This window comes from Mobula birostris, chromosome 5, assembly GCF_030028105.1.
Source record: "Mobula birostris isolate sMobBir1 chromosome 5, sMobBir1.hap1, whole genome shotgun sequence".
Classification (NCBI taxonomy): domain Eukaryota; kingdom Metazoa; phylum Chordata; class Chondrichthyes; order Myliobatiformes; family Myliobatidae; genus Mobula; species Mobula birostris.
Window position 1 is genome coordinate 111,964,515 of NC_092374.1, and position 21,403 is coordinate 111,985,917.

The window sequence follows — 21,403 nt, forward strand, 5'->3', positions numbered from 1 at the left end:
AAACCAGCTGGGACAGGCACCACACAGATAAACCAGGTGAAGTAGTTGGGACAGACACCACACAGATAAACAGGTGAAGCAGTTGAGAATGGCACCACACAGATAAAGCAGGTGAGACAGGCACCACACAGATAATCCAGATGGGAGAGTCACCACACAGATGAACCAGATGGGACAGGCACCACACAGAAAAACCAGGTGAGACACGCAGCACACAGATAAACCAGGTGAAGTAGTTGGGACAGGCACCACACAGATAAACCAGGTGAAATAGTTGGGACAGGCACCATACAGATAAACCAGATTAAGTAGTTGGGACAGACACCACACAGATATACCGGGTGAGAGAGGCACCACTCAGATATACCAGGTGGGGCAGGAACCACACAGATAAACCAGGTGGGACAGACACCACAAAGATAAACCAGGTGAAGTAGTTGGGACAGACACCAAACAGATAAACCAGGTGAGACTGACACCACAGAGGTAAACCAGGTGAGATAGGCTCCACACAGATAATCCAGGTGAATTAGTTGGGATAGACACCACACAGATGAACCAGGTGAGATAGGCACCATACAGATAAACCAGCTGGGACAGGCACCACACAGATAATCTCGGTGAAGTTACTGGGACAGGCACCACACAGTTAAACCAGGTCAAGTAGTTGGGACAGACACCACACAGATAAACTAGGTGAAGCAGTTGGAACAGGCTCCACACAGATAAACCAGGTGAAGTAACTGGGACAGACACCACACAGATAATCCTTGTGAGACAGACACCACACAGATAAACCAGGTGAGACTTACACCACAGAGATAAACATGGTGAGACAGACACCACACAGATAAACAAGGAGTAGTAGTTGTGACAGGCACCACAGAGATAAACCAGGTGAGACTGACACCACAGAGATAAACCAGGTTCAGACAGGCACCACACAGATAATCCAGATGGGAGAGTCACCACACAGATGAACCAGATGGGACAGGCACCACACAGAAAAACCAGGTGAGACACGCAGCACACAGATAAACCAGGTGAAGTAGTTGGGACAGGCACCACACAGATAAACCAGGTGAAGTAGTTGGGACAGGCACCACACAGATAAACCAGATTAAGTAGCTGGGACAGACACCACTCAGATATACCAGGTGGGGCAGGAACCACCCAGATAAACCAGGTGGGACAGACACCACACAGATAAACCAGGTGAAGCAGTTGGGACAGACACCAAACAGATAAACCAGGTGAGACTGACACCACAGTGGTAAACCAGGTGAGACAGGCTCCACACAGATAAACCAGGTGAATTAGTTCGGACAGACACCACACAGATGAACCAGGTGAGGTAGGCACCATACAGATAAACCAGCTGGGACAGGCACCACACAGATTATCTAGGTGAAGTTACTGGGTCAGGCACCACACAGTTAAACCAGGTCAAGTATTTGGGACAGACACCACACAGATAAACCAGGTGAAGCAGTTGGAACAGGCTCCACACAGATAAACCAGGTGAAGTAGTTGGGACAGACACCACACAGATAAACCTGGTGAGACAGACACCACACAGATAAACCAGGTGAGACTTACACCACAGCGATAAACATGCTGAGACAGACACCACACAGATAAACCAGGTGGGACAGGCACCACTCAGATATACCTGGTCGGGCAGCAACCACACAGATAAACAAGGTGGGACAGGCACCACACAGATAAACCAGGTGAAGTACTTGGGACAGACACCACACAGATATACCAGGTGAGACAGACACCACTCAGATATACCAGGTGGGGCAGGAACCACACAGATAAACCAGGTGGGACAGTCACCACACAGATAAACCAGGTGAAGTAGTTGGGACAGACAACACAGATAAAGCAGGTGAGACAGGCACCATACAGATAAACCAGGTGGGACAGGCAGCACACAGATAAACTAGGTGAGACAGATTCCACACAGATAAACCAGGTGGAACAGGCACCCACAAATAAACCAGGTGGGACAGGTACCACACAGATAAATCAGGTGATGGAGTTGGGACAGACACCACACTATTAACCTGGTGAAGTAGTTGGGACAGACACCCCACAGATAAACCTGGTGAGACAAACAACACACAGATAAACCAGGTGAGACTGACATCACAGAGATAAACCAGGTGAGACAGGCACCATACAGATAATCCAGATGGGACAGTCACCACTCAGATATACCAGGTGGGGCAGGAACCACACAGATAAACGAGGTGGGACAGGCATCGCACAGATAAACCAGGTGAAGTAGTTGGGACAGACACCAAACAGATAAACCAGGTGAGACTGACACCACAGAGGTAAACAAGGTGAGACAGGCACCACACAGATAAATCAGGTGATGGAGTTGGGACAGACGCCACACTATTAACCTGGTGAAGTAGTTGGGACAGACACAACACAGATTAAGCAGGTGAAGTAGTTGTGACAGGCACCACACAGATAAACCAGGTAAGACTGACACCACAGAGATAAACCAGGTTCAGACAGGCACCACACAGATAATTCAGATGGGAGAGTCACCACACAGATGAACCAGATGGGACAGGCACCACACAGAAAAACCAGGTGAGACACGCAGCACACAGATAAACCAGGTGAAGTAGTTGGGACAGGCACCACACAGATAAACCAGGTGAAGTAGTTGGGACAGGCACCATACAGATAAACCAGATTAAGTAGTTGGGACAGACACCACACAGATATACCGGGTGAGAGAGGCACCACTCAGATATACCTGTTGGGGCAGGAACCACACAGATAAACCAGGTGGGACAGACACGACACAGATAAACCAGGTGAAGTAGTTGGGACAGACACCAAACAGATAAACCAGGTGAGACTGACACCACAGAGGTAAACCAGGTGAGACAGGCTCCACACAGATAATCCAGGTGAATTAGTTGGCATAGACACCACACAGATGAACCAGGTGAGATAGGCACCATACAGATAAACCAGCTGGGACAGGCACCACACAGATAATCTCGGTGAAGTTACTGGGACAGGCACCACACAGTTAAACCAGGTCAAGTAGTTGGGACAGACACCACACAGATAAACCAGGTGAAGCAGTTGGAACAGGCTCCACACAGATAAACCAGGTGAAGTAGTTGGGACAGACACCACACAGATAAACCTTGTGAGACAGACACCACACAGATAAACCAGGTGAGACTTACACCACAGAGATAAACATGGTGAGACAGACACCACACAGATAAACAAGGAGAAGTAGTTGTGACAGGCACCACACAGATAAACCAGGTGAGACTGACACCACAGAGATAAACCAGGTTCAGACAGGCACCACACAGATAATCCAGATGGGAGAGTCACCACACAGATGAACCAGATGGGACAGGCACCACACAGAAAAACCAGGTGAGACACGCAGCACACAGATAAACCAGGTGAAGTAGTTGGGACAGGCACCACACAGATAAACCAGGTGAAGTAGTTGGGACAGGCACCACACAGATAAACCAGATTAAGTAGTTGGGACAGACACCACTCAGATATACCAGGTGGGGCAGACACCACACAGATAAACCAGGTGAAGTAGTTGGGACAGACACCAAACAGATAAACCAGGTGAGACTGACACCACAGTGGTAAACCATGTGAGACAGGCTCCACACAGATAAACCAGGTGAATTAGTTCGGACAGACACCACACAGATGAACCAGGTGAGATAGGCACCATACAGATAAACCAGCTGGGACAGGCACCACACAGATAATCTAGGTGAAGTTACTGGGTCAGGCACCACACAGTTAAACCAGGTCAAGTAGTTGGGACAGACACCACACAGATAAACCAGGTGAAGCAGTTGGAAAAGGCTCCACACAGATAAACCAGGTGAAGTAGTTGGGACAGACACCACACAGATAAACCTGGTGAGACAGACACCACACAGATAAACCAGGTGAGACTTACACCACAGAGATAAACATGGTGAGACAGACACCACACAGATAAACCAGGTGGGACAGGCACCACTCAGATATACCAGGTCGGGCAGCAACCACACAGATAAACAAGGTGGGACAGCCACCGCACAGATAAACCAGGTGAAGTAGTTGGTACAGACACCAGACAGAAAAACCAGGTGAGACAGATACCACACAGATAAACAAGGTGGGACAGGCACCACACAGATAAACCAGGTGAAGTAGTTGGGACAGACACCACACATATAAACCTGGTGAGAAAGACACCACACAGATAAACCAGGTGAGACTGACACCACTCAGATATACCAGGTTGGGCAGGAACCACACAGATAAACCAGGTGGGACAGACACCGCACAGAAAAACCTGGTGAAGTAGTTGGGACAGACACCACACAGATAAACCAGGTGAAGTTGTTGGGGCAGACACCACACTGATATACCAGGTGACATAGGCACCACACAGAAAAAACCAGGTGAAGCAGTTGGGACAGACGCCACACAGATAAACCAGGTGAAGTAGTTGGGACAGGCACCACATAGATAAACCAGGTGAGACAGACACCACACAGATAAACCAGGTGAGACTGGCACCACAGAGATAAACCAGGTGAGACAGACACCACACAGATAAACCAGGTGGGACAGGCACCACACAGATAAACTAGGTGAGACTGATTCCACTCAGATAAACCAGGTGAGACAGACGCCACACAGATAAACCAGGTGGGACAGGCACCCACTGATAAACCAGGTGGGACAGGTACAACACAGATAAATCAGGTGATGGAGTTGGGACAGACGCCACACTATTAACCTGGTGAAGTAGTTGGGACAGACACCACACAGATTAAACAGGTGAAGTAGTTGTGACAGGCACCGCACAGATAAACCAGGTGAGACTGACACCACAGAGATAAACCAGGTCTTGACAGGCACCACACAGATAATCCAGATGGGACAGTCACCACACAGATGAACCAGATGGGACAGGCACCACACAGATAAACCAGGTGAAGTAGTTGGGACAGGCACCACACAGATAAACCAGGTGAAAAAGTTGGGACAGACACCACACAGATATACCAGGTGAGACAGACACCACTCAGATATACCAGGTGGGGCAGGAACCACACAGATAAACCAGGTGGGACAGTCACCACACAGATAAACCAGGTGAAGTAGTTGGGACAGACAACACAGATAAACCAGGTGAGATAGGCACCACACAGATAAACCAGATGAGTCAGGCACCACACAGATAAACCAAGTAGGACAGGCACCACACAGATAAACCAGGTGAGACAGGCACCACACAGATAAACCAGGTAAAATAGTTGAGACAGGCACCACACAGATAAACCAGGTGAAGTAGTTGGGCCAGACACCACACAGATGAGCCAGGTGAGATAGGCACCATACAGATAAACCAGCTGGGACAGGCACCACACAGATAAACCAGGTGAAGTAGTTGGGACAGACACCACACAGATAAACAGGTGAAGCAGTTGAGAATGGCACCACACAGATAAAGCAGGTGAGACAGGCACCACACAGATAATCCAGATGGGAGAGTCACCACACAGATGAACCAGATGGGACAGGCACCACACAGAAAAACCAGGTGAGACACGCAGCACACAGATAAACCATGTGAAGTAGTTGGGACAGGCACCACACAGATAAACCAGGTGAAGTAGTTGGGACAGGCACCATACAGATAAACCAGATTAAGTAGTTGGGACAGACACCACACAGATATACCGGGTGAGAGAGGCACCACTCAGATATACCAGGTGGGGCAGGAACCACACAGATAAACCAGGTGGGACAGACACCACAAAGATAAACCAGGTGAAGTAGTTGGGACAGACACCAAACAGATAAACCAGGTGAGACTGACACCACAGAGGTAAACCAGGTGAGATAGGCTCCACACAGATAATCCAGGTGAATTAGTTGGGATAGACACCACACAGATGAACCAGGTGAGATAGACACCATACAGATAAACCAGCTGGGACAGGCACCACACAGTTAAACCAGGTCAAGTAGTTGGGACAGACACCACACAGATAAACTAGGTGAAGCAGTTGGAACAGGCTCCACACAGATAAACCAGGTGAAGTAGTTGGGACAGACACCACACAGATAAACCAGGTGAGACTTACACCACAGAGATAAACATGGTGAGACAGACACCACACAGATAAACAAGGAGTAGTAGTTGTGACAGGCACCACAGAGATAAACCAGGTGAGACTGACACCACAGAGATAAACCAGGTTCAGACAGGCACCACACAGATAATCCAGATGGGAGAGTCACCACACAGATGAACCAGATGGGACAGGCACCACACAGAAAAACCAGGTGAGACACGCAGCACACAGATAAACCAGGTGAAGTAGTTGGGACAGGCACCACACAGATAAACCAGGTGAAGTAGTTGGGACAGGCACCACACAGATAAACCAGATTAAGTAGTTGGGACAGACAACACTCAGATATACCAGGTGGGGCAGGAACCACCCAGATAAACCAGGTGGGACAGACACCACACAGATAAACCAGGTGAAGTAGTTGGGACAGACACCAAACAGATAAACCAGGTGAGACTGACACCACAGTGGTAAACCAGGTGAGACAGGCTCCACACAGATAAACCAGGTGAATTAGTTCGGACAGACACCACACAGATGAACCAGGTGAGATAGGCACCATACAGATAAACCAGCTGGGACAGGCACCACACAGATTATCTAGGTGAAGTTACTGGGTCAGGCACCACACAGTTAAACCAGGTCAAGTAGTTGGGACAGACACCACACAGATAAACCAGGTGAAGCAGTTGGAACAGGCTCCACACAGATAAACCAGGTGAAGTAGTTGGGACAGAGACCACACAGATAAACCTGGTGAGACAGACACCACACAGATAAACCAGGTGAGACTTACACCACAGAGATAAACATGGTGAGACAGACACCACACAGATAAACCAGGTGGGACAGGCACCACTCAGATATACCAGGTCGGGCAGCAACCACACAGATAAACAAGGTGGGACAGGCACCACACAGATAAACCAGGTGAAGTAGTTGGGACAGACACCAGACAGAAAAACCAGGTGAGACAGATACCACACAGATAAACAAGGTGGGACAGGCACCACACAGATAAACCAGGTGAAGTAGTTGGGACAGACACCACACATATAAACCTGGTGAGAAAGACACCACACAGATAAACCAGGTGAGACTGACACCACAGAGATAAACCAGGTGAGACAGACACCACACAGATAAACCAGGTGAGACAGGCACCACTCAGATATACCAGGTTGGGCAGGAACCACACAGATAAACCAGGTGGGACAGACACCGCACAGATAAACCTGGTGAAGTAGTTGGGACAGACACCACACTGATATACCAGGTGACATAGGCACCACACAGAAAAAACCAGGTGAAGCAGTTGGGACAGACGCCATACAGATAAACCAGGTGAAGTAGTTGGGACAGGCACCACATAGATAAACCAGGTGAGACAGACACCACACAGATAAACCAGGTGAGACTGGCACCACAGAGATAAACCAGGTGAGACAGACACCACACAGATAAACCAGGTGGGACAGGCACCACACAGATAAACTAGGTGAGACAGATTCCACTCAGATAAACCAGGTGGGACAGGCACCCACTGATAAACCAGGTGGGACAGGTACAACACAGATAAATCAGGTGATGGAGTTGGGACAGACGCCACACTGTTAACCTGGTGAAGCAGTTGGGACAGACACCACGCAGATTAAACAAGTGAAGTAGTTGTGACAGGCACCACACAGATAAACCAGGTGAGACTGACACCACAGTGATAAACCAGGTTTTGACAGGCAGCACACAGATAATCCAGATGGGACAGTAACCACACAGATGAACCAGATGGGACAGGCACCACACAGATAAACCAGGTGAAGTAGTTGGGACAGACAACACAGATAAACCAGGTGAGATAGGCACCACACAGATAAACCAGATGAGTCAGGCACCACACAGATAAACCAAGTGAGACAGGCACCACACAGATAAACCAGGTGAGACAGGCACCACACAGATAAACCAGGTGAAATAGTTGAGACAGGCACCACACAGATAAACCAGGTGAAGTAGTTGGGCCAGACACCACACAGATGAGCCAGGTGAGATAGGCACCATACAGATAAACCAGCTGGGACAGGCACCACACAGATAATCTCGGTGAAGTTACTGGGACAGGCACCACACAGTTAAACCAGGTCAAGTAGTTGGGACAGACACCACACAGATAAACCAGGTGAAGCAGTTGGAACAGGCTCCACACAGATAAACCAGGTGAAGTAGTTGGGACAGACACCACACAGATAAACCTTGTGAGACAGACACCACACAGATAAACCAGGTGAGACTTACACCACAGAGATAAACATGGTGAGACAGACACCACACATATAAACAAGGAGAAGTAGTTGTGACAGGCACCACACAGATAAACCAGGTGAGACTGACACCACAGAGATAAACCAGGTTCAGACAGGCACCACACAGATAATCCAGATGGGAGAGTCACCACACAGATGAACCAGATGGGACAGGCACCACACAGAAAAACCAGGTGAGACACGCAGCACACAGATAAACCAGGTGAAGTAGTTGGGACAGGCACAACACAGATAAACCAGGTGAAGTAGTTGGGACAGGCACCACACAGATAAACCAGATTAAGTAGTTGGGACAGAGACCACTCAGATATACCAGGTGGGGCAGACACCACACAGATAAACCAGGTGAAGTAGTTGGGACAGACACCAAACAGATAAACCAGGTGAGACTGACACCACAGTGGTAAACCAGGTGAGACAGGCTCCACACAGATAAACCAGGTGAATTAGTTCGGACAGACACCACACAGATGAACCAGGTGAGATAGGCACCATACAGATAAACCAGCTGGGACAGGCACCACACAGATAATCTAGGTGAAGTTACTGGGTCAGGCACCACACAGTTAAACCAGGTCAAGTAGTTGGGACAGACACCACACAGATAAACCTGGTGAGACAGACACCACACAGATAAACCAGGTGAGACTTACACCACAGAGATAAACATGGTGAGACAGACACCACACAGATAAACTAGGTGGGACAGACACCACACAGATAAACCAGGTGAGACTTACACCACAGAGATAAACATGGTGAGACAGACACCACACATATAAACAAGGAGAAGTAGTTGTGACAGGCACCACACAGATAAACCAGGTGAGACTGACACCACAGAGATAAACCAGGTTCAGACAGGCACCACACAGATAATCCAGATGGGAGAGTCACCACACAGATGAACCAGATGGGACAGGCACCACACAGAAAAACCAGGTGAGACACGCAGCACACAGATAAACCAGGTGAAGTAGTTGGGACAGGCACCACACAGATAAACCAGGTGAAGTAGTTGGGACAGGCACCACACAGATAAACCAGATTAAGTAGTTGGGACAGACACCACTCAGATATACCAGGTGGGGCAGACACCACACAGATAAACCAGGTGAAGTAGTTGGGACAGACACCAAACAGATAAACCAGGTGAGACTGACACCACAGTGGTAAACCAGGTGAGACAGGCTCCACACAGATAAACCAGGTGAATTAGTTCGGACAGACACCACACAGATGAACCAGGTGAGATAGGCACCATACAGATAAACCAGCTGGGACAGGCACCACACAGATAATCTAGGTGAAGTTACTGGGTCAGGCACCACACAGTTAAACCAGGTCAAGTAGTTGGGACAGACACCACACAGATAAACCTGGTGAGACAGACACCACACAGATAAACCAGGTGAGATAGGCACCATACAGATAAACCAGCTGGGACAGGCACCACACAGATAATCTAGGTGAAGTTACTGGGTCAGGCACCACACAGTTAAACCAGGTCAAGTAGTTGGGACAGACACCACACAGATAAACCTGGTGAGACAGACACCACACAGATAAACCAGGTGAGACTTACACCACAGAGATAAACATGGTGAGACAGACACCACACAGATAAACTAGGTGGGACAGGCACCACTCAGATATACCAGGTCGGGCAGCAACCACACAGATAAACAAGGTGGGACAGCCACCGCACAGATAAACCAGGTGAAGTAGTTGGGACAGACACCAGACAGAAAAACCAGGTGAGACAGATACCACACAGATAAACAAGGTGGGACAGGCACCACACAGATAAACCAGGTGAAGTAGTTGGGACAGACACCACACATATAAACCTGGTGAGAAAGACACCACACAGATAAACCAGGTGAGACTGACACCACAGAGATAAACCAGGTGAGACAGACACCACACAGATAAACCAGGTGAGACAGGCACCACTCAGATATACCAGGTTGGGCAGGAACCACACAGATAAACCAGGTGGGACAGACACCGCACAGAAAAACCTGGTGAAGTAGTTGGGACAGACACCACACAGATAAACCAGGTGAAGTTGTTGGGGCAGACACCACACTGATATACCAGGTGACATAGGCACCACACAGAAAAAAACAGGTGAAGCAGTTGGGACAGACGCCACACAGGTAAACCAGGTGAAGTAGTTGGGACAGGCACCACATAGATAAACCAGGTGAGACAGACACCACACAGATAAACCAGGTGAGACTGGCACCACAGAGATAAACCAGGTGAGACAGACACCACACAGATAAACCAGGTGGGACAGGCACCACACAGATAAACTAGGTGAGACTGATTCCACTCAGATAAACCAGGTGAGACAGACACCACACAGATAAACCAGGTGGGACAGGCACCCACTGATAAACCAGGTGGGACAGGTACAACACAGATAAATCAGGTGATGGAGTTGGGACAGACGCCACACTATTAACCTGGTGAAGTAGTTGGGACAGACACCACACAGATTAAACAGGTGAAGTAGTTGTGACAGGCACCGCACAGATAAACCAGGTGAGACTGACACCACAGAGATAAACCAGGTTTTGACAGGCACCACACAGATAATCCAGATGGCACAGTCACCACACAGATGAACCAGATGGGACAGGCACCACACAGATAAACCTGGTGAAGTAGTTGGGACAGGCACCACACAGATAAACCAGGTGAAGTAGTTGGGACAGACACCACACAGATATCCCAGGTGAGACAGACACCACTCAGATATACCAGGTGGGGCAGGAACCACACAGATAAACCAGGTGGGACAGTCACCACACAGATAAACCAGGTGAAGTAGTTGGGACAGACAACACAGATAAACCAGGTGAGATAGGCACCACACAGATAAACCAGATGAGTCAGGCACCACACAGATAAACCAAGTAGGACAGGCACCACACAGATAAACCAGGTGAGACAGGCACCACACAGATAAACCAGGTGAAATAGTTGAGACAGGCACCACACAGATAAACCAGGTGAAGTAGTTGGGCCAGACACCACACAGATGAGCCAGGTGAGATAGGCACCATACAGATAAACCAGCTGGGACAGGCACCACACAGATAAACCAGGTGAAGTAGTTGGGACAGACACCACACAGATAAACAGGTGAAGCAGTTGAGAATGGCACCACACAGATGAGCCGAGCGTGTGTGTCTTGCTCTGGTAGTGGTGGAGGGTGTGTGTGTTAGATTGGTTGTGGAGGGTCTGTGTGTTGCATTGGTTGTGGTGGAGGTTGTCTGTGTGGTGGACTGGTGGTGATGGAGGGTGTGTGTGTTGGACTAGTGGTGGTGGAGCGTGTGTGTGTTGGAATTGGTGACGGTGTAGGGTGTGTGTGTTGGCCTGGTGGTGGTGGAGGGTTTGTGTGTTGGACTGGTTGTGGTGGAGGGTGTGTGTGTTGGATTGGTGACGGTGGAGGGTGTGTGTGTTGGATTGGTGACGGTGGGGGGTGTGTGTGTTGGACTGGTGCTGTTGGAGGGTGTGTGTGTTGTACTGGTGCTGATGGAGAGTGAGTCTGTTGGATTAGTGGTGTTGGAGGATGTGTGTGTTGGATTGCTGGTGGTGGAGGGTGTCTGTGTTGAATTAGTGGTGGTGGAGGGATCGTGTGTGTTGGATTGGTGGTGATGGAGGGTGTATGTGTTGGATTGCCTGTGATATAGGATAAGTGTGTTGGATTGCTATTGGTAGAGGGTCTGTGTGTTGAATTGGTGGTGATGGAGAGTGTCTGTGTTGGATTGATGGTGATGGTGGGTGTGTGTGTTGGATTGGTGGTGATGGAGGGTGTGTGTGTTGGATTGGTGGTGATGGAGGGTGTGTGTGTTTGATTGGAGGTGGTGAAGGCTGTGTGTACTGGATTGCTGGTGATGGAGGCTGAGTGTGTTGAATTGGTGGTGATGGAGGGTGTTTGTGTTGGATTGCTTGTGGTGGAAGGTGTGTGTGTTGAAATGGTGGTGGTGGAGGGTGTGTGTGTGCTGGATTGGTGGTGTTGGAGAGTGTGTGTGTTGGGTTGGTGGTGGTGGAGGGTGTGTGTATTGGATTGATGGTGATGGTGGGTGTGTGTGTTGGATTGGTGGTGATGGAGGATGTGTGTGTTGGATTGCTGGTGATGGAGGATGTGTGTGTTGGATTGGTGGTGATGGAGGCTTAGTGTGTTGGATTGGTGGTGATGGAGGGTCTGTGTGTTGGACTGGTGGTGTTGGAGGGTGTGTGTGTTGGATTGGAGGTGATGGAGGATGTGTGTGTTGGATTGGTGGCAGTCGAGCGTGTGTGTCTTGCTCTGGTAGTGGTGGAGGGTGTGTGTGTTGGATTGGTGGTGGAGTGTGTGTGTGTGTTGGATTGGTGTTGGTGGAGGGTGTGTGTGTTGGATTGCTGGTGATGGAAGGTGTGTGTCTTGGATTTGTGGTGGTGGAGGGTGTGTGTTGGATTGGTTGTGGAGGGTGTGTGTGTTGCATTGGTTGTGGTGGAGGGTGTCTGTGTGGTGGACTGGTGGTGATGGAGGGTGTGTGTGTTGGACTGCTGGTGTTGGAAGGTGTGTGTGTGTTGGACTAGTGGTGGTGGAGCGTGTGTGTGTTGGAATTGGTGACGGTGGAGGGTGTGTGTTTTGGACTGGTGGTGGTGGAGGGTGTGTGTGTTGGATTGGTGGTGATGGAGTGTGTGTGTTTTGGATTGGTGGTGGTGGAGGGTTTGTGTGTTGGACTGGTTGTGGTGGAGGGTGTGTGTGTTGGATTGGTGACGGTGGAGGGTGTGTGTGTTGGATTGGTGACGGTGGGGGGGGTGTGTGTTGGACTGGTGGTGATGGAGGGTGTGTGTGTTGGACTGGTTGTGGTGGAGGGTGTGTGTGTTGGATTGGTGACGGTGGAGGGTGTGTGTGTTGGATTGGTGACGGTGGGGGGGGTGTGTGTTGGACTGGTGCTGTTGGAGGGTGTGTGTGTTGGACTGGTGCTGTTGGAGGGTGTGTGTGTTGGACTGGTGGTGGTGGAGGGTGTGTGTGTTGGATTGGTGGTGATGGAGTGTGTGTGTTTTGGATTGGTGGTGGTGGAGGGTTTGTGTGTTGGACTGGTTGTGGTGGAGGGTGTGTGTGTTGGATTGGTGACGGTGGAGGGTGTGTGTGTTGGATTGGTGACGGTGGAGGGTGTGCGTGTTGGATTGGTGACGGTGGGGGGGGTGTGTGTTGGACTGGTGCTGTTGGAGGGTGTGTGTGTTGGACTGGTGGTGGTGGAGGGTGTCTGTGTTGGATTGCTGGTGGTGGAAATGTGTATTTTGGACTGGTGGTGATGGAAGGTGTGTGTGTTGGATTGGTGGTGGTGGAGGGTGTGTGTGTGTTGGACTGGTTGTGATGGAGGGTGTGTGTTGGATTGTTGGTGATGGAGGTTGTTTGTGTTGGTCTGTTGGTGATGGAAGTGTTTGTGTTGGGGTTGAGCAGACGGCGGGGATTGGATTGGTGGTGGTGAAGGGTATGTGTGTTGGGGGGAAGCAGATGTGCACAAATTGGCTGCTGGGCCTTCTATATCACACCATCCACATTTCATTATTTTTGTATTTTAATTTAGAGATGGAGGGAACATACCCTAAGGTCAAAAGATACTGCCAGGTCAAAGGCTGTCAGTTTAGATATGTTAAAGGGAAGATGATGTCTTACTAATTAACTGAGTTAAGAAGGACAGAGTATATGATACAGTTCCGTGTACGTATCTCTAGGCAAGGATCTTCACAAGGTCCCACCTGGCTATCTGCTCAGCAAAGCAGAAGTCGTGCATCCATGAGAAAGCGACAAATTGGATCCACGACTGGCTGTGCCAGAGAGAAAAAAATAATGTGGAATAATAAGCCACACACACAAGTGCTGGAGGAACTCAACAGGTCAGACAGCATCAAAGGAGAGGGATAAACAGTCGATATGGGTAGGAAGAGTGAGGGGGTCCTGCATAGTGAGTTCAGGGAGTTAGGTGCGAAGCTGAAGGGCAGAACCTCCAGGGTAACAACCTCAGGATTGCTACCTGTGCCACGTGCGAGTGAGGCGAGGAACAGAAGGATTATACAGATTAATACGTGGCTGAGAGGATGGTGCAGGAAGGAGGGCTTCATGTTTTTAGATAATTAGGCTTTGTTCCAGGGAAGGTGGGATCTGTTCCGACGGGACGGTTTACACCTGAACTGGAGGGGTACTAACATTCTTGCAGGAAAGTTTGCTAGTGCTGCTTGGGGGGGTTTAAACTAAATTTGCAGGAGGCAGGGATCCAGAATGTGAGAGAAGATAGTGAGATGAAGTATAAAGGACAGGTGGGGACTACACGGTTCCGGAATATTAAGTGTGAAGTAGAGAAAGGTGAGGCGGAACGAGTGATAAGGAGGATACATGTGCAGAGGGATGGTCTGACGGAGCATGGAGTTAAATGTGCAGAAACAGTAAGTAAATTTAAGAAGGACAACAAAATTCAAGGGGCGTATAGCCTGGTGAGAGTTTGGGGAGCTGGGTTATGCACAATAGGCAGCGATTTAAACAGAGAGTGGAGAAATGGGTTAAAAGTTCTATATCTGAATGCACGAAGTGTCAGAAATAAGGCAGATGAGCTTGAAGCTCAGGTGCGAATGGGTAACTATGATGTTGTTGGGATAACGGAGACATGGCTGCAGGGGGATCAGACCTGGGAATTGAATGTACGAGGGTATACGTGCTATTGAAGGCACAGAAAGGTGGGCAGAGGGGGTGGGGTGGCCGTGTTGGTGAGGAATGAGATTCAGTCCCTTGCAAGGGGGGACATAGAATCAGGAGAAGTAGAGTCAGTGTGGATAGAACAGAGGAACAGGAAGGGCAAAAAGACCCTAATAGGTGTTATCTACAGGCCCCCAAACAGTAGCATGGATATTGGGTGCAAGTTGAATAGGGAGTTAACAATGGCATGTGGCAAAGGAAATGTCGCAGTAGTTATGGGGGATTTCAACATGCAGGTGAACTGGGAAAATCAGGTTGGTACTGGACCCCAGGATAGGGAGTTTGTAGAGTGCCTACGGGATGCATTTTTGGAACAGCTTGTACAAGAGCCGACCAGGGATAAGGCTATTCTGGATTTAGTGTTGTGCAATGAACAAGATTTGATAAGTGATCTTGAAGTAAAGGAGCCATTAGGAGGTAGTGACCATAATATGATAAGTTTTTATCTGCAAGTTGAGAGGGATAAGGGCAGATCAGAAGTGTCAGTATTGCAGTTGAACAAAGGAGACTATGGAGCCATGAGGGAGGAGCTGGCCAAAGTTGACTGGTCGGATATCCTAGCAGAAAAGACAGTGGAACAGCAATGGCAGGTATTCTTGGGAATAATGCACAAGGTGCAAAATCAGTTCATCCCCCGGAGAAGGAAGGATTCAAAGGGGGGAAAGTGGCCACAGTGGTTGACAAAGGAAGTCAGAGATAGCATAGCATTAAAAAAGAAGTATAACAGAGCTAAGGTGAGTGGGAAGACGGATGATTGGGAAATTTTTAAGGAGCAACAGAACTTAACTAAAAAGGCAATACGGGGAGAAAAAATGAGGTATGAACGCAAGCTAGCTAGGAATATAAAGGAGGATAGCAGAAGTTTTTTTAGGTATGTGAAGAGAAGGAAGATGGTTAAGAACAATGTTGGGACCTTGAAGAATGAATTGGGAGAAATTGTTATGGGAAACAGAGAAATGGCAGACGAATTTAATAAGTACTTTGGATCTGTCTTCACTAGGGAAGACACAAGCAATCTCCCAGATGTATGGATGGGCCAAGGACATAGGGTAACAGAGGAACTGAAACAGATTGACATTAGGAAGGAAACGGTGATGAGTAGACTGATGGGACTGAAGGCTAACAAATCCCCAGGTCCAGATGGTCTGCATCCTAGGGTACTAAAGGAGGTGGCTCTGGAAATTGCGGATGCATTGGTGATCATTTTCCAATGTTCCTTAGATTCAGGATCAGTTCCTGAGGATTGGCAAATGGCTAATGTTATCCCACTTTTTAAGAAAGGAGGGAGGGAGAAAACAGAGAACTATCGCCCTGTTAGCCTAACATCAGTAGTGGGGTAGATGCTAGAGTCCATTATTAAAGATGAAATAGCGGCATATCTTGATAGCGGTGATAGGATTGGGTCGAGCCAGCATGGATTTACCAAGGGAAAATCATGCTTGACTAATCTATTGGAGTTTTTCGAGGATGTAACCAGGAAGATAGACGCGGGAGATCCAGTGGATGTGGTGTACCTTGACTTTCAGAAGGCATTCGATAAGGTACCACATAGGAGATTGGTGGGTAAGATCAGAGCTCATGGCATTGGGGGGAGGATATTGACACGGATAGAAAACTGATTGGCAGATAGAAAGCAAAGGGTAGCAGTGAATGGGTGTTTCTCGGAATGGCAGGTGCTGACTAGTGGGGTGCCACAGGGCTCGGTATTGGGACCACAGCTGTTTACGATTTATGTCAATGATTTAGAGGAAGGCATTGTGAATAGCATCAGCAAGTTTGCTGATGATACTAAGCTGGGTGACAGTGTGACATGTGATGAGGATGTTAGGAGAATTCAAGGTGACTTGGATAGGCTGGGTGAGTGGGCAGAAACTTGGCAGATGGCGTTTAATGTGAATAAGTGTGAGGTTATTCACTTTGGGAGCAAGAACAGGAAGGCAGATTGTTATCTGAATGGTGTGGAGTTAGGTGAGGGAGAAATACAAAGAGATCTAGGAGTACTTGTTCATCAGTCTCTGAAGGTGAACGAGCAAGTGCAGCAGGCAGTGAAGAAGGCTAATGGAATGTTGGCCTTTATTACAAAGGGAATTGAGTACAAGAGCAAGGAAATCCTTTTGCATTTGTACAGGGCCCTGGTGAGACCACACCTGGAGTATTGTGTGCAGTTTTGGTCTCCAGAGTTAAGGAAGGACATCCTGGTTGTGGAGGAGGTGCAGCGTAGGTTCACTAGGTTAATTCCTGACATGTCCAGACTGTCTTACGCAGAGAGGTTAGAGAGACTGGGCTTGTACGCACTGGAATTAAGGAGATTGGGGGGGGATCTGATTGAGACATATAAGATTATTAAGGGATTGGACAAGATAGAGGCAGGAAATATGTTCCAGATGCTGGGAGAGTCCAGTACCAGAGGACATGGTTTAAGAATAAGGGGTAGGTCATTTAGGACAGAGTTGAGGAGGAACTGCTTCTCCCAGAGAATTGTGGAGGTGTGGAACGCGCTGCCTCAGAAGGCAGTGGAAGCCAACTCTCTGGATGCTTTCAAGAAGGATCGTAAAGAGAGCTTTTGGTACATTGCCCTTTATTAATCAAAGTATTGAGTATAAGAGCTGGAATGTTATGATGAGGTTGTATAAGGCATTGGTGCCTACTACACCTCCAATCTTTGTATCATCAGCAAATTTGCTGATCCAATTTACCACATTATCATCCAGATCATTGATAGAGATGACAAATAACAATGGACCCAGCACTGATCCCTGTGGCACACCACTAGTCACAGGCCTCCACTCGGAGAAGCAATTCTCTACTACCACTCTTTGGCTTCTACCATTGAGCCAATGTCTAATCCAATCGCCTTTTTAGACCTGTTAGCTTGACATCGGTGGTTGGGAAGTTGTTGGAATCGATTGTCAAGGATGAGGTTACAGAGTACCTGGAGGCATATGACAAAATAGGCAGAACTCAGCATGGATTCCTTGAAGGAAAATCCTGCCTGACAAACCTATTACAATTTTTTGAGGAAATTACCAGTAGGCTAGACAAGGGAGATGCAGTGGATGTTGTATATTTGAATTTTCAGAAGGCCTTTGACAAGGTGCCACACATGAGGCTACTTAACAAGATAAGAGCCCATGGAATTATGGGAAAGTTACATACATGGATAGAGCGTTGGCTGATTGGCAGGAAACAGAGAGTGGGAATAAAGGGATCCTATTCTGGTTGGCTGCCGGTTACCAGTGGTGTTCCACGGGGGTCCGTGTTGGGGCCGCTTCTTTTTACATTGTACATCAACGATTTGGATTATGGAATAGATGGCTTTGTGGCTAAGTTTGCTGATGATACGAAGATAGGTGGTAGTGCTGAGGAAATGGAGAGTCTGCAGAGAGACTTGGATAGATTGGAGGAATGGACAGAGAAGTGGCAAATGAAGTACAATGTTGGAAAGTGTATGGTTATGCACTTTGGCAGAAAAGATAAACCGGCAGACTATTATTTAAATGGGAAAAGAATTCAAAGTTCTGAGATGCAACGGAACTTGGGAGTCCTCGTACAGGATACCCTTAAAGTTAACCTCCAGGCTGAATCAGTAGTGAAGAAGGCAAATGCAATGTTGGCATTCATTTCTAGAGGAATAGAGTATAGGAGCAGGGATGTGATGTTGAGGCTCTATAAGGCGCTGGTGAGACCTCACTTGGAGTATTGTGGGCAGTTTTGGTCTCCTTATTTAAGAAAGGATGTGCTGACGTTGGAGAGGGTACAGAGAAATTCACTGGAATGATTCCAGGAATGAGAGGGTTAACATATGAGGAACTTTTATCCGCTCTTGGACTGTATTCCTTGGAGTTTAGAAGGATGAGGGGGGACCTCATAGAAACATTTCAAATGTTGAAAGGCATGGACAGAGTGGATGTGGCAAAGTTGTTTCCCATGATGGGGGAGTCTAGTACGAGAGGGCATGACTTAAGGATTGAAGGGCGCCCTTTCAGAACAGAAATGCGAAGACATTTTTTTAGTCAGAGGGTGGTGAATCTATGGAATTTGTTGCCACGGGCAGCAGTGGAGGACAAGTCATTGGGTGTATTTAAGGCAGAGATTAATAGGTATCTGAGTAACCAGGGCATCAAAGGTTATGGTGAGAAGGCAGGGGAGTGGGACTAAATAGGAGAATGGATCAGCTCATGATAAAATGGCAGAGCAGACTCGATGGGCCGAATGGCCTACTTCGGCTCCTTTGTCTTATGGTCTAAGGAGCCAGGTAGGTATCTTATGGATAGGGGAATCAAGGGTTATGGGGACAAGGCAGGAACCGGGTATTCATAGTAGATGATCAGCCATGATCTCAGAGTGGCGGTGCAGGCTCGAAGGGCCGAATGGTCTACTTATGCACATATTGTCTATTGTCTATTGATATTTCAGGCCAAGTCTCTTCATCTGTTTGGCAAAACTATGACCACTTTGATAACTTTGCACCATAATGGGCATTTTAGATTCTAATTGGGTTCTTTCTTGTGCAATTTGTATTTAATTTATGACTTGATGAAGTGTCTAGGCCCAATATGTCAAACGTTTACTCTTCTCCATAGTTGCTGCCTGACCTGCTGAGACCCCCAGCACTTTGTGTGTGCTGCTCTGGATTTCCGACATCTGCAGAATCTTCTGTGTTTATGTGGTACGTGTCAATACTTGGAATTAAATATAGGGGGCACGATAAAGAGGTTTGCAGATGCTACAGAAATGATTGAATGTCAGCTAGAAAGAGATAGTAAAACACTAGGAAAATGTGGATAATCTGGTGAATTCTGCAGAGAAGTGCAAATACGGGTTATCTCCGAGTTATGAAAGCCAACCTATGGACATCTGTAGTGTGATCACTCGAGTCGAGTATGACGTTCCCCTAAGGGATTTGCCTATTGGTGGCTCCTCAGGTGTCTGTAGAGGCTGATCCAGGATCCTGTGCATATCCTGTGCAGTGTGGGCAAGTGTAGGTAGTGGCTATGTTTCGTGGTTGGGTCTCTTGGATGTTCATCTCCTTTCACAGCTGCCCTGTTCTCTGAGGTACAGCGGAGGTCGCTCTCATGTAGCACAGCTCCCTCATGAGCAGATCTCCTCCAGGTGAATCCACGAGTGCAGTGTCTTCCCAGTTTTCAGAGGTAATGTTGAACGTCTTCAGGCCAATTTTGATGTCATCTTTGAAGTGTTTGCTCTGCCCACCAGAGGCTCACTGGCCTTCCTTCATCGGGGAGTAAAGGATCTGCTTGGGGAGGTGTGCATTAAGCATCTGAATGTAATGGCCTATCCACTGGAGTTAGTATTGCTTTATCATGGTGGAGGTGCTGCTCATGTTGGCCTCCTCCAGTGCGCTGCTGTTTGTGCACCTGTTCTTCCAGCTGATCCTCAAAATCTTTCATAAGGTTCTTTGAATATATTGTTCTAGTGTGTTCAGGTGCCATTTGATAGAATTGATAAAGGCATCTGATACAGCAGACTGCCAAACTGTTTGGCGTATACTATCAAGGCATGGCTGCCCTGACAAGTATTTCCGAATGCTGAGGCATGACGGCTTGTCAGCCACAGTATCCAGCAGTAATGACGCTGATTAGAACCGGTCACTGTCAAAACAGGAGTCGTTCAGGGCCGCATCATTGCACTCTCTCCATTTGCCATCTTTATTGCTGCCACCTTTCCAATGCATAAGGGCCCCCTGGGTATTGTGTTCAACATAAAAAATACACAGATCAGATGTCAGCCAGAACACAACCAGCCATTCATTCAACTCTCCTTAAAAACTGATGATATTTCCCTTGAAAGTGTAGATCACTTTCACTACCTCAGCAGCATTCTCTCCTCAAAAGCAGACATCGACTCTGAGATCAACCAGTGCCTGAGAAATGTTAGTGGTGCCTATGCAAGATTAAGGAAAGGAGTCTTTGAAGTACGTGATCTACAGATCTGAACAAAACTTCTGGTCTATAGAGAAATCTTCACTGTATGGAACTGACTCATGGCCCACCTGCAACAGGCACTTGAAAGGTAGGGAGCACTACCACCCAAAAGGACACCCGTACCCACGTGTGAGCTCTTATACACTGTATATCATAAAATACAAGTTTAAAATTTCTGGCAATGAAGAAAGATTAGATAGGCCAGGGAAATATAACTGA